Raw genomic sequence first — 11513 nt, 5'->3', positions numbered from 1 at the left:
ATTACAATATACAGAAGAAATAATTTTTAAAAAATATGTAATAATATTCTGTTAAAAATGCATCAAAATTAATATTTGAAATAAATGTAGGCATAAATTAACTTCATTTTTATAATTTTCTTTAATATTTTTTATTGACTGTCCCATTTGTTTTACCATTTCATTTATTCATTTTGTTAATGTATTTATTTATTTACATATTTATTTATGTCGGGGTTTTTTTGTATTATCTTGCAAAATGCCACAGGAGAAGAATACAGAAATCAATACAGGTATGAATCTGTAAATAAATAGATTTAAAAATGAATAAATACGTACAAATGGGAAAGTAAATAAATAGAGGAATGAATACAGAAGCTATTTAAAACAGAAATATCAGTTTATGTCATGTATAAATTAATTCATGCCTACATTTATTTTCAGTATTCATTTGGTGCATTTAATGGCATATTAATTTATTCATTGAGCCATTTATTTGATTTTGGAAGTATCAATCCTCTATATAGTACACAGTTTATATATACATGTAAACACTTTTGATACTTCAGTATATTTAATATCAGCTACTTTAAGATTTCAGGTACTATTCCTATGAGTGACTTTCAGTTTTACCAACGTCATATTTTAACTTTTACTCAACTATGACTTTTGGGTACTTTTTACAACGCTGCACATGACTCATCAATCTATGGGCCCAATAAGAGAGTTTAGGATATAATTAAAATATAATGTCTATAATTTAATCAATAACTCTTAAAACAATGAAATTATTAACAGTTAAAGTGATCATGTTGTATAAAAGTGGTTTATAAATAACATCAAATCATTGCACAATGAGCTTGTATAACATGTCTTGCAACCAGACATGCAACCAAAACAGGGAGGGAGAATGAAAACCAAAACTGCCCTCCTCCCACTGAGCACACACCTATACGTCACAGCCCTGCCAGCCAAGCTACAGCAGGACAGTGGAGTCATCTGCTCCAAAACTGATTAGAAGAACAGGGGGTGAGAGAGAGAGAGGGAGAGAGAGGGAGAGAGAGAGAGAGAAAGGAAAACAGCCGATCACACCACTCTGACAGAATGTGATCGACACGTCACGCTCAGATCAAAGTTGAGCTTGGGACATCAGCTGAGGATGGAAAAGGAAAGGCGACACGTAAGCTCTGGTAAACAGAAACTTAAAGAAATCATTAACTAACTTTCTACATGAATGGAAACCGGCCTCTGGGATTCAAAACACACAATGACAAACACTGCCGGGAAGGATATTGATTGCATGACAAGGCAAGATAAAAAGCCGATGGTGAGGATGATCCTTTCTATATGATACCTCTCATATTTAACTCAACAAAGTGGGGGGAGGGGTCCTTCCTCTCTCCGATGTGAAGTCGAAGATTTCGAGGAGGAAGAGGGAGGTATCTGTGGCATTCCACCCCTCCAAACCTGCCGGGCTGGTTTCTGGGTCATTAAAATTCCTCTTCTCCTCACTTCTTCACTCTGAAGCCACAGTTTCTGCCCCAAGCGACATGTTGGCTCTTGTCCACCTGCTCGGCCTCGCCTCCTCTCCTCCACCGTCTCTTTCTCTCTGTTATCTCCCTGCTGCAGAGCTACACTCCTTTTCTCCGTGAGTCAGGAAGACACATTTCTCTAGAAGTTTTCCCTCCCCGTCATCAGCTTCTCCCTTCTTTCTTTTCTGCATCCAGATGTGATCACATTGAATGGTCTTTGACAGATCTAGACAGTCATCCCTTGTCTTTGTCTGCTTTCGCTCCCTCCCATCTTTTTTTTTTTTCTTTCTTCAACTCACCTCCCTCTCCTCGGCGTCTGCACCCTCTCTCTCCAGCGAAGCGTGTAAGGCGTTATTCTCTGGAGTGTCACTTCTGCTTAAATCTGAGATGATGAAGCAAACAAAGTAAACGTCAAACCTGCCCAGACTCCTTACCACTTGTTCAACCGTCCCCTGCCAACAACAACAACAACCACAGTCAAAACCACAACAAAAACAGGCATGACCTGACTAAAATATGTACCGGCAACCTGAGCTTCCAAGCACTTCCAAATGTCACCGACACAGTAGTATTATAACACAGTCATGGCTCTGCCGAGGAAGCTACCACATCTTTCAGTAGCTGATGAGGAGATGACTTAGGATTACCATTATTCTATCTATGTGACACAACATGAGCTATTTATTGGTATCAATACAATGACTACTGCACTCTTCAATCATAAAGGCTGCAAACAAAAGCACGTCAAAGTCTCAATGCATACCAAGTCCTAGCCACCCACACTCATTAAACAAGATGTACTGTACGTCATGTATGACTCGTTTACTTCTGACTGCACGCAAGATATGTGAAGCATCCACATGACAAAACAAAGTTTTAAGCCTGTGTGTGAGCCAATCATGAATGATCATCACATGTTACTGAATGTTTAGTGACTAGCATTACTGGTGACTAGATACGTGTGCTCATCGTGCCTCTTGCAAGCAGCTAAAAAAATGTGTTAATGATATGTTGCATCTGTCTCTTACTAGCTTTCAAAACAAATCTCTAAGACAGGAGGCCGTGGTGCTTGTAGCGCTCTTGACCACAGGGACCGCCAGAATCAACACAAAATGAAACTTCCTTGTGGCTGCTTTAAATTCACCACCAGAATCCTGTTACAAAGAGGAGTTTCCAAAGAGTTTGGAAGACGTGAGCATTTACGAGGCAAAGAGGCTCGAATGAGAGGCCACACTGCAAGATGCATCATGGGAAATGTAGGATCCAGTGTTGTAGGAGAATAAAAGTGATGATATCTGACTCTCACCTCACCCTCCCCTACGGTGGCACCTAAAAGCGTGACAAACGTTTCTCTCGAGTCAGTGTTTGGTCTGTCCGTTCTGGGCTACTGTGGAAACATGGCGTTGCAACATGGCGGGCTGCCAGTGTAGATATAAAGAGCTCATCGTTTTCTTATCTTTTGGTGACCGCTAAAGAAAACATAATTGTGAATATTATATTCCATAACTGCCAATAGATCCTTCTTAACCCTACACATAATACACTGTGTTTGACTCACAGAGATAATTTTGGTGCCAATCCTTTTGTGGTATATGAGTAATGTGACCAATGACGCAAAGAGCAAATATCATATATGTACCGTATGAGTCAGTTCTTTCAGAAATTTGTCAAGCTTTATTATCCAGACCAGAATTCTTTGTAAAAAGGTCTTAGATGTGACTCATTAATGACAACTATTATTTGCATTGCAACCAATAACACTATTTGTTGATATCAGCAGTCTAATACTTTCTGTGACGGTTAAAGAGATAAAAAACCTCCCTGTTATCATAGAAACTGCCCTCTGGAGAAACATTGACCAATGGCAGGCTTTGGGGAAATAACACAAGACCTGCTGACCCACAGCAGACATGAACACCCACACACAAGCTCACACTCCCTCCCAGGCTAATCTCCTATTCTGGGCCCCCTCCCCAAGAGCCAGAGCCTGCCTTTGATCAGCATACATTGTCAAGGCACACTGGGTGACCTCTGTGTGTGTGTGTGTGTGTGTGTGTGTGTGTGTGTGTGTGTGTGAGGGAGGGAGAGAGACAGAGGTTCGGTGGGGGTGGGAGGTCCCAACCTGAAGTGCCGGATATTGTTGCGCTACTTCCTGCCCTCTAAGCCCTGACCCGGGGAACCACGGCCAAAGAGCCTTTTGTTTAGCTGACCCTCAACCTCTCCTCGGCCCCTCCCCGTCTCCCTCTCCCCCTCTTTCTTTCTTCTTGACCTTTCTTCCTTTTCTCCTTGAACCTCAAACATACACTAATGCCAAACTCTTGGAATTGATCATCAAAGAGACCACCAGAGCACACACTCACACAAACACACACATACACACATGCATTCCTGTTATGTTGCCATAGCAGCACAGATCCCTGATAGTACGCTTTGAACCTGTATGCGAGTAGGTCATTCTCACCTTTCCGGTCCATTCAAACAGATCCAATGTGACACTGAGACAGGTCGTACTAAAGGTTAATGTATGTGTAGAAGCTTGAAACGTCCTAAGAAAAGCTAACATGCATTATGCACAGTGACATATTAAGAATAAGGTGGTCGATGGTCAGCGTTGTAAGAAGACCAAATGGATGTGTTTTTTACCGCACTCGTGGCGTGATCAGGGGTGATTCTGGTCTGTCTGTCTGTGTGTTGTTCCAGATTGAGATTTCCACGTGCAGCATGACAATATTTTGTGCAAATGTCCTTGGTGTCTAGACGGTGTCTCCTAATGTGAAACAAGATGTTCTCAGAGGAAAATAAGGTCCCCTGAACACAGGTTTGAAGCTAGAAAGGTGGCAGAGTCCGCCAAATATAAACAAAGTAAAACAGTATGACACTGTGTTGTCCTGTAGGGTGTGTTTGTGTATTCAGTTTATTCAGTCATGAAAATGAAGAGTTTGTTTGTTTGTATTTAATTTGTTCAGACATAAAAAAATCTGTCGATGAAGATTTTTTTCTCTTCTAATTAAAATGTCTTCCCCAAAACTACATAGTGCACCTTTGATGAACACAAGTACAGAAATAAACAATGTAGCATAAACATGCTGGATTTAGCAAGAATGCTAATTTACATGCATAATCCCCATTCTACACTCGGTGTATGTGACAAATAAAGAAAACCTTGATTGTGAGCATGTTAGCATGTTGATGGTAGCATTTAGCTCAAAGCACTGCTGTGCTTTTGTGCAGCCCCACAGAGTTGCTAGCTTGACTGTAGACTCGTTCCTTTGTTATTGCTCAGTCAGATTAATTAAAGGTGCAATATGTAAGATTTTAGTTCAAAACATTCAAAAATGAACTAAAATGATCAACAGAATGGGAAGTAATAACAGTGTTCACATTATGATGTCTATGTATGGTGTTGCAGAGGTATCTAACCAACTGAAGTTAGCATGCTTACCAGCTAGCCCCAGCCTGTCCTGGTCCAAAGCTCCTGTTGTAGCGGTACATACACTTCTGTGGTGCTCAGAGCTCCCACCACTAGCTGCACTGCTGACTGACCTACAGTAACTAGCTTAAAGCAGCTGCAGTTAGCAGCAGTTAGCGGTTAGCCTACTCTAGTGACATGCTGCCCCCTGATTGTTTTGATTATAAATTCAACAGGGGGCCAATTGTGCACCTTTAATTAATATATTTAAAACTAAGGCTGCATTTCTGCAGCTTACACACACGTCAGTCTATTTCATGTATTGTATCCTATGACATCACAGATGTTATACCAGCTAAAAGGAAAGAAGGTGAAATAGATACTACAAAAATGCAAAGATGATATTTGGTATGATTTCAGACTCTACTGCATCAACAGTATGAAGCCCTAACGCACATGCTACTACATGTGACTAGCTGTAGGAGTGTACCAGGGCACAGAGCTCACTGTGTAAGAAAGTTAATGTCTGCCAACTGATGTACTGGCACGTGTGCAGACAACACATGCAGCAAAAAACAATCTCATTCACACACACACACACACACACACACACTAAAACTACCCAGTATCTTCGGATTCCAGTCAGTCTACTTAAACTAGCGCGCTTGTGATAGCTCTTCAAGGTATTTCAGGATATATGCTGTTGTTAGAGAGAGAGAATTTACAGGTAGCCTGACAGAAAGTTGTGTCGTGTGTTTTATAATCAGAGCAAGAGGATATCTAGAGTGTGCAGGGTAAGCTTGAGATGTGCTGAAAGACGATGCAGGAGAGAAATTCCTGGTGCCACTTAATACTGCAGCATTAAAGGGAGCCTTGTAATGGGTGAGCACCACCACAGAGTGTTCCCTCCAGCACTGTGGCCCATTAACATCCCAGTCAACCATGTTAGTTACCTGGTTACATCATCTCCCTGCCGTTTTAATGAAAAACCCTTTGTACCTTTTGACTGTCGTCTCTCAGAAGTAGAATTTGCTGCTCACTAACACGCACATATCTCCAACAGACAAAAAGTATCTTTGTCTTGTCTGTATGTGTGCAACTGAAACACGCCACACAAAGAGAAGACACAAAACCATTTCAACTATTTTAGCCACTGATCATCTCAAATACCTCTGACTATGTTTACATTTCAAAGCTGCCCTGCAAAAACATTTTATTTTTCTGGAGGAGAAATGTGAAGTAAATCTCTTTTTGCAGGCTGCAGGTAGCTCACTTCAGTCATACTTGAGTAAAAGGTAAAGAAATCATGTTAGAATATTACTTTGCTAAAAGTGAATGTCACCCATATGAATAGTAGTTGAGTAAAAGTCTGAAAGTATCTGATATTAAATGTACTTAAGTCTCAAAAGTACAAGTAAAAGTAAATTATACATATATTTACATGTGTGTTCATATATGTTTTATACTAGGAGTCATCTGATAATCCGCCTGGCCTAAAAATACACATAATATTCAGTATTTTCTGATTATAAATAAATAAAATTAATTCAAAATTATGTAAGCGTTGTCGTCCTTTTAACTAACTTCCTGTCCGCTTTGCAGTTAGAAATCCCCTCCCTCCTCTCTGGTTCACCACATAAACACAGAGCGGTAATCACCAGACATAGCAGTAAACAGGAGGATCCTGCAGACAGGACCGCCTCTTAAAGGAGTTCTCTGTCCTGATTGGATAAAGTGGGCAGGGATACCAGTACATTTCTTTGGTCTTTTAGTGCATGAGCAGAGGAAGGAGAGACATGGGATACTGACCAAACACTCTATAACAGTGATTTCTGTTATAGTGTTTCTGGAAGTATAAAGTAGCAGAAAATGTAAATACTCAAGTGAAGTAAAAGTACCTCAACATTATACTTCAATGCAGTACTTGAGTAAATGTAGCTACTTGGATGTATTCCATTACTGCTGATATTGCCCATATCTCTGTAAAATACATTTTGGGTCACAAAGTCCTTAATTCAGGCGTCTTTGTCTTTTTGTTGACCGTGTTGATGTAGATACGGTTCACGCTGAAAGCAACACAAAGCAGGTGTTTGGATTTCATCAAACCAGTGACCTACAAATGATTTGAAGCAGCCACTGTGAGACAAGTATCTGCAGGCAGGCGTGTTTTAATGTTCTGTTTAACTGTACTGTTCTTATCTTACTGCTACGTCCACTTATGCATGTCTCTCCTACTCTCGTTGTCGCTCCACTCAGTTTTCCATGCGCTGCGTTCTTCCTGCGGCTGGATTAAAAGGGGCGGAAATAGAAACATTAAATAACACATAAATACCCCTCATTTGCCATTATCGACAGGTTTTTTCCAGTCTTCATGTGGCAATTTTACGCATGACGTCCTCCATTTTCATGCTGTTTCATCTCTCACACAAAACAATTAGTCATAAAAAAAGGTTTTGGCACGGCTCGAAAGGTTGTTTCAGACAAACACGGAACCAGTTTCAATCTGATGGAACAAGCTGTGTCGCTGACTCACAGAACAAGGCACCTGCTATATGGGCGTTGGAAGTTACACATATCTGGATCTTTAGTCATATAAAGCCACCAGTGTCAGATCACTCACACTGCCTTTATAACAGTGAAGCTTGATATGTGCTGGAGGAGGTATGCAGAACACTTACTTCCTGTCAAGTCCTAAATTAGAAGTTTAGTTAAGAGGGATTAGCAGCAAAGTGCTCAGTATGCTGAATGTTATAATGTATGAGATAATGAGCTACTTTCCACTTATGAAACCTACACAACGCTTTCTTTACAGTTGTATAAAATCCAGAAATATTCCCAATGCGATTGACATGAAAGAGACTAAATTACTGGCCATAATGACAATAATTATACAGCTAGACTTTCATCAGTGTTTATGGCACCCACTGCCACTCCAACACCAATTACCACAATAAAATGTATTTTTATGTTTCCATGCCGTGGAGCTGTTTTGTGCGTAAAACAGGCGTGTCAAGGCTGCAGGCCTGTCACCATGTTAACTGATCTGCCCCCAGTAATTGCGTTGTGTGCAGGCATGTGAACAGATAAGATTCAGAAGGTGGGGGCTGAAACGCGACACCTTTTTGCTGACACTCACAAAGACCTGCCTAATATCCTTTCATGTGGTTTTGATTCCTAGAATCAGTTTACTGTCAGTTTTATTCGGGATTAAGCGTAGGTTTAAAAAGTAGGTTTATGTTCCTGTCACTGAGAGCTGACCTTTTACCACCTTTTTAGCAGTGGAGGAAACTAAGTGAGTACATTAACTCAATGTACTTAAATACAATTTAAACTTGAGTATTTACACTTTCTGCTACCTTATACTTCTATTCCACTACTAATAAAAGGCAAATATTGTGCTCTTACTTTACTTGACAGATTTAGTTTAATAATACAAAATATAACCAACAAAAGAGAAAAAAGAGAACTCTTTATTGACTCCAAGAGGAAAATCATAAGCCACGCAACAGATAATCTCAAGAAAAGTAGTGAAACCAATGATATGATATACTTTATTCTGAAATATGCCATTCTGCATAATGAGTATGTTTACGTTAAGAACTTAAAGGTGCAATATGTCCTAATTTTAGTTTAGTTAATACAAAAAACAACTCAAATTATAAACAGAATGTGAAGATATAACAGTTTTGATGCCATGTCAAACACATCTTTATATTGTGTTGAAGATCTACTGAAGCTAGCATGCTAACTAGCTAGCCCCGGCCTGTTCGTTCTCATAATATCATGTAAACTCCAAGTCCAGACCGCTAGCTGCACAGTTAACACTTAACAGCAGCTACAATTAGCAGCTGGCCGGTACTCTGGTGTAGTTATATTTTGAAGATAGATGAAAAGTGTTTGCACTTTACTTCAATTTAAAATATACATGCACGCCTTTTACTTCTACTAGAGTATTTCTACTCTTTGTTATTGTTACTTTTACTAAAAGAAAGTTTCATTTTCTGTTGATTCTGGCGACTCCGTGGACAAAAGTTGACGATGGTGAAACAAAGTGAAGTTTAGTTTTAGTGTTGTCCCGTACCACTAGACTACAGAGGAGCTTCTTTCCTCAGGTTGTCAGACCCCTTGGTTCATCTGAAGCACTCTGCCAAAAGAAAAAAGTTTTAATTTTATGACCTACCCGACCCAGATACGTGGATATCCATAATAATTATACAGAAATAGCCTATCTACTCGCTCATGGTCTCGTTTGCTTATGTAGGTCATACAGAGGCATCAGTGTTACACTGAGACTGTTTTATAACCAGTCAAAAGTTCTTTGTGAGTACAAGACCTGACTACTTGTAGACGAGAGTGTTGCCACAGGGACTGATGAGGCATCAGTACATTTGATCCTGTGTGTCAGTGTATCTGAATTATACCAAGTTAATCCTCTAATAACGCTCCCAGTACAGATACACTATATGGTACATTATGTTATTTGCAATCTGATCTGACTATAGTTTCTTTAGGGTCATTACACTTCATAGCAGCACTCCTTCTCAGATGTATTAAAGGATCATCGCAGTACTTGTTGTTTCATGTGTTCAGATCCCTCGCTGACTTTTGTAAAACAACAAGCGAGCAGGAGTTGGCAGGCAGGTATCTCTTTTATAGGGCGTCCTCTGAGACAAGCCAGTGCTTGAACAATAGGACGTCGTTATGCATGTCAGCCGAGGAGGAATGCTCGAGATCCGTCGGTATGCAACCAGGCAATTACTCTCATATACGTCAGCTCTCTCATGTCTTCCGAGGCAAGCCTGTAATTTCCCAATTACTAACCCTCATTGGAGCTGCTTTGACGCTTTCGGTGTTTGTCTGAGAGATGGTTGTACACATTTCTGTTAATCTCTGACCTCTTGAACCGCAGCCTGCGGCCTGGACATGGAAAAATGTAAAACTGCACAGAGGTCCATTGGTGGTTTGTGGCTGTTGTGGCGTAGGATGCTTTGCATGTAAATGACTGTGGCACAACATCAGGAGGCTTTTGCCCTTTTGACCCTTGTCATTAAAGCTCAGGGGGTTAATGACGCGAGATGTTAAAAGGGGGCAATTAATCTTATGAATAACATATTCAATTTCCTCCATAGTGGCTCCCACAAGGATCCTGAGGGGGAAATGAGGGTTGCTTTAATTTCCTGTTATTTCACTTTCTAGAACAATAGGAAAAAGTACGAGACTGCATGTTTCATCCTACTGCTATCTCCCCTCCATACAGAGACAAACACTAAACACTAACAGGTTTTAGATGCTTGACTGAGTATTTAGATGTCTTTATATAAACTAGTTGTAGAAACGTGCCTCTTATTCCTGTTGAAAGGGAATAATAGAGCACAGCTTGTGACTGTCACAGCCACTTAAAAGCCACTCATCTAATGTCACATAGTGTTAGTCGAAACTCAATTGCTTAAAATGATAACTCTGGCCACACACAGCATGTTACGTAACATCCAAGAACCCCTGAGTTGCTGCTTTGATGATCTGACGTATAAATCTACGTGATAAATTGCATTTTTCAGTCCAGCCCTTTCTTAAGAAACTAGAAACTGCTTGGTTGAGCGAACTTGTCTGCAAACAACGAAACTTACAGCGGAAGGCGGTGCAGCACAGCAGGTTCCTAAAAACCTACTTCTGGTAAAACAGGGAGGAGAGGGAAGCTGACTCAACGCACAGTCAGTAAACACAACACTCCTTTATGGAAATGTGACAGATCAGCTGCAGAGGACAGAGTCAGCCTTCCTAATTACTTTTAGAAACCAATAAACACCAGAGAAGCTTATGGAGGTGACTCATTCTCTTCACAGCTGCCTTTGCTAGAATTATAATTATGTCTGAACAAGTTTCATGTTTAGTCTCATGCGAAATGATCCGGTGTGATTAAACATCCAAATGTTCCTCATGAACTGTAGTTTCACCTGTTTGCATGAGTGACAAAATCGTCTTCAAGCAAGACTTTGTTAACAAATTATTAACACATTTCATGTCAGCACAAACGATCTTTTGTTTGAGATGAATACATTTGCTCAAGTACCATATTTATATGCAGTTTTGATTGTTGATTAACATTAATTGCTAATTACCACTCTCTTATCAGACATATAATGGGTTAATAATTGATAACTAATGCCTTTGTTAATCACCATGAAGTTATTTATCGTAGCGCGTTGTAGATAAATAACAGGCCGATCATTTTTGTGTCGCCAGGTAGAAAAATCCATTTGGTGGGTGAATACGCCTTTTGTAAGGAGCCAATCATCGCAGTGCTTTTATTTTTAAAGCCTAAAATACCAACCAGGAAAAAAGGAGCAACTTCCCTGGGGGGCTTCATACCCACAGGGTCTCTTAAACCCCGACTTCACTGCAAGTCAATTTGTTCAGGAATGTGCACCACTGAAGTATAAAATTAAAGGTCTGGTATTATTACCTGATATGAAACTGTCTTGTTTCCTTTTGTAGCATCTGGTTTTAAGAACCTTTATATTGCGTTCATGTGATGCATGTTCCTTAATAAATATGCGTTTAAACAAATGGAAAACCTGTAGCTGCGTAGAACT

Source organism: Pagrus pagrus (genome assembly GCF_965226575.1).
Source record: "Pagrus pagrus genome assembly, chromosome: 4".
NCBI classification, from domain to species: domain Eukaryota; kingdom Metazoa; phylum Chordata; class Actinopteri; order Spariformes; family Sparidae; genus Pagrus; species Pagrus pagrus.
Note: the sequence above shows the minus strand (reverse complement) of the source record.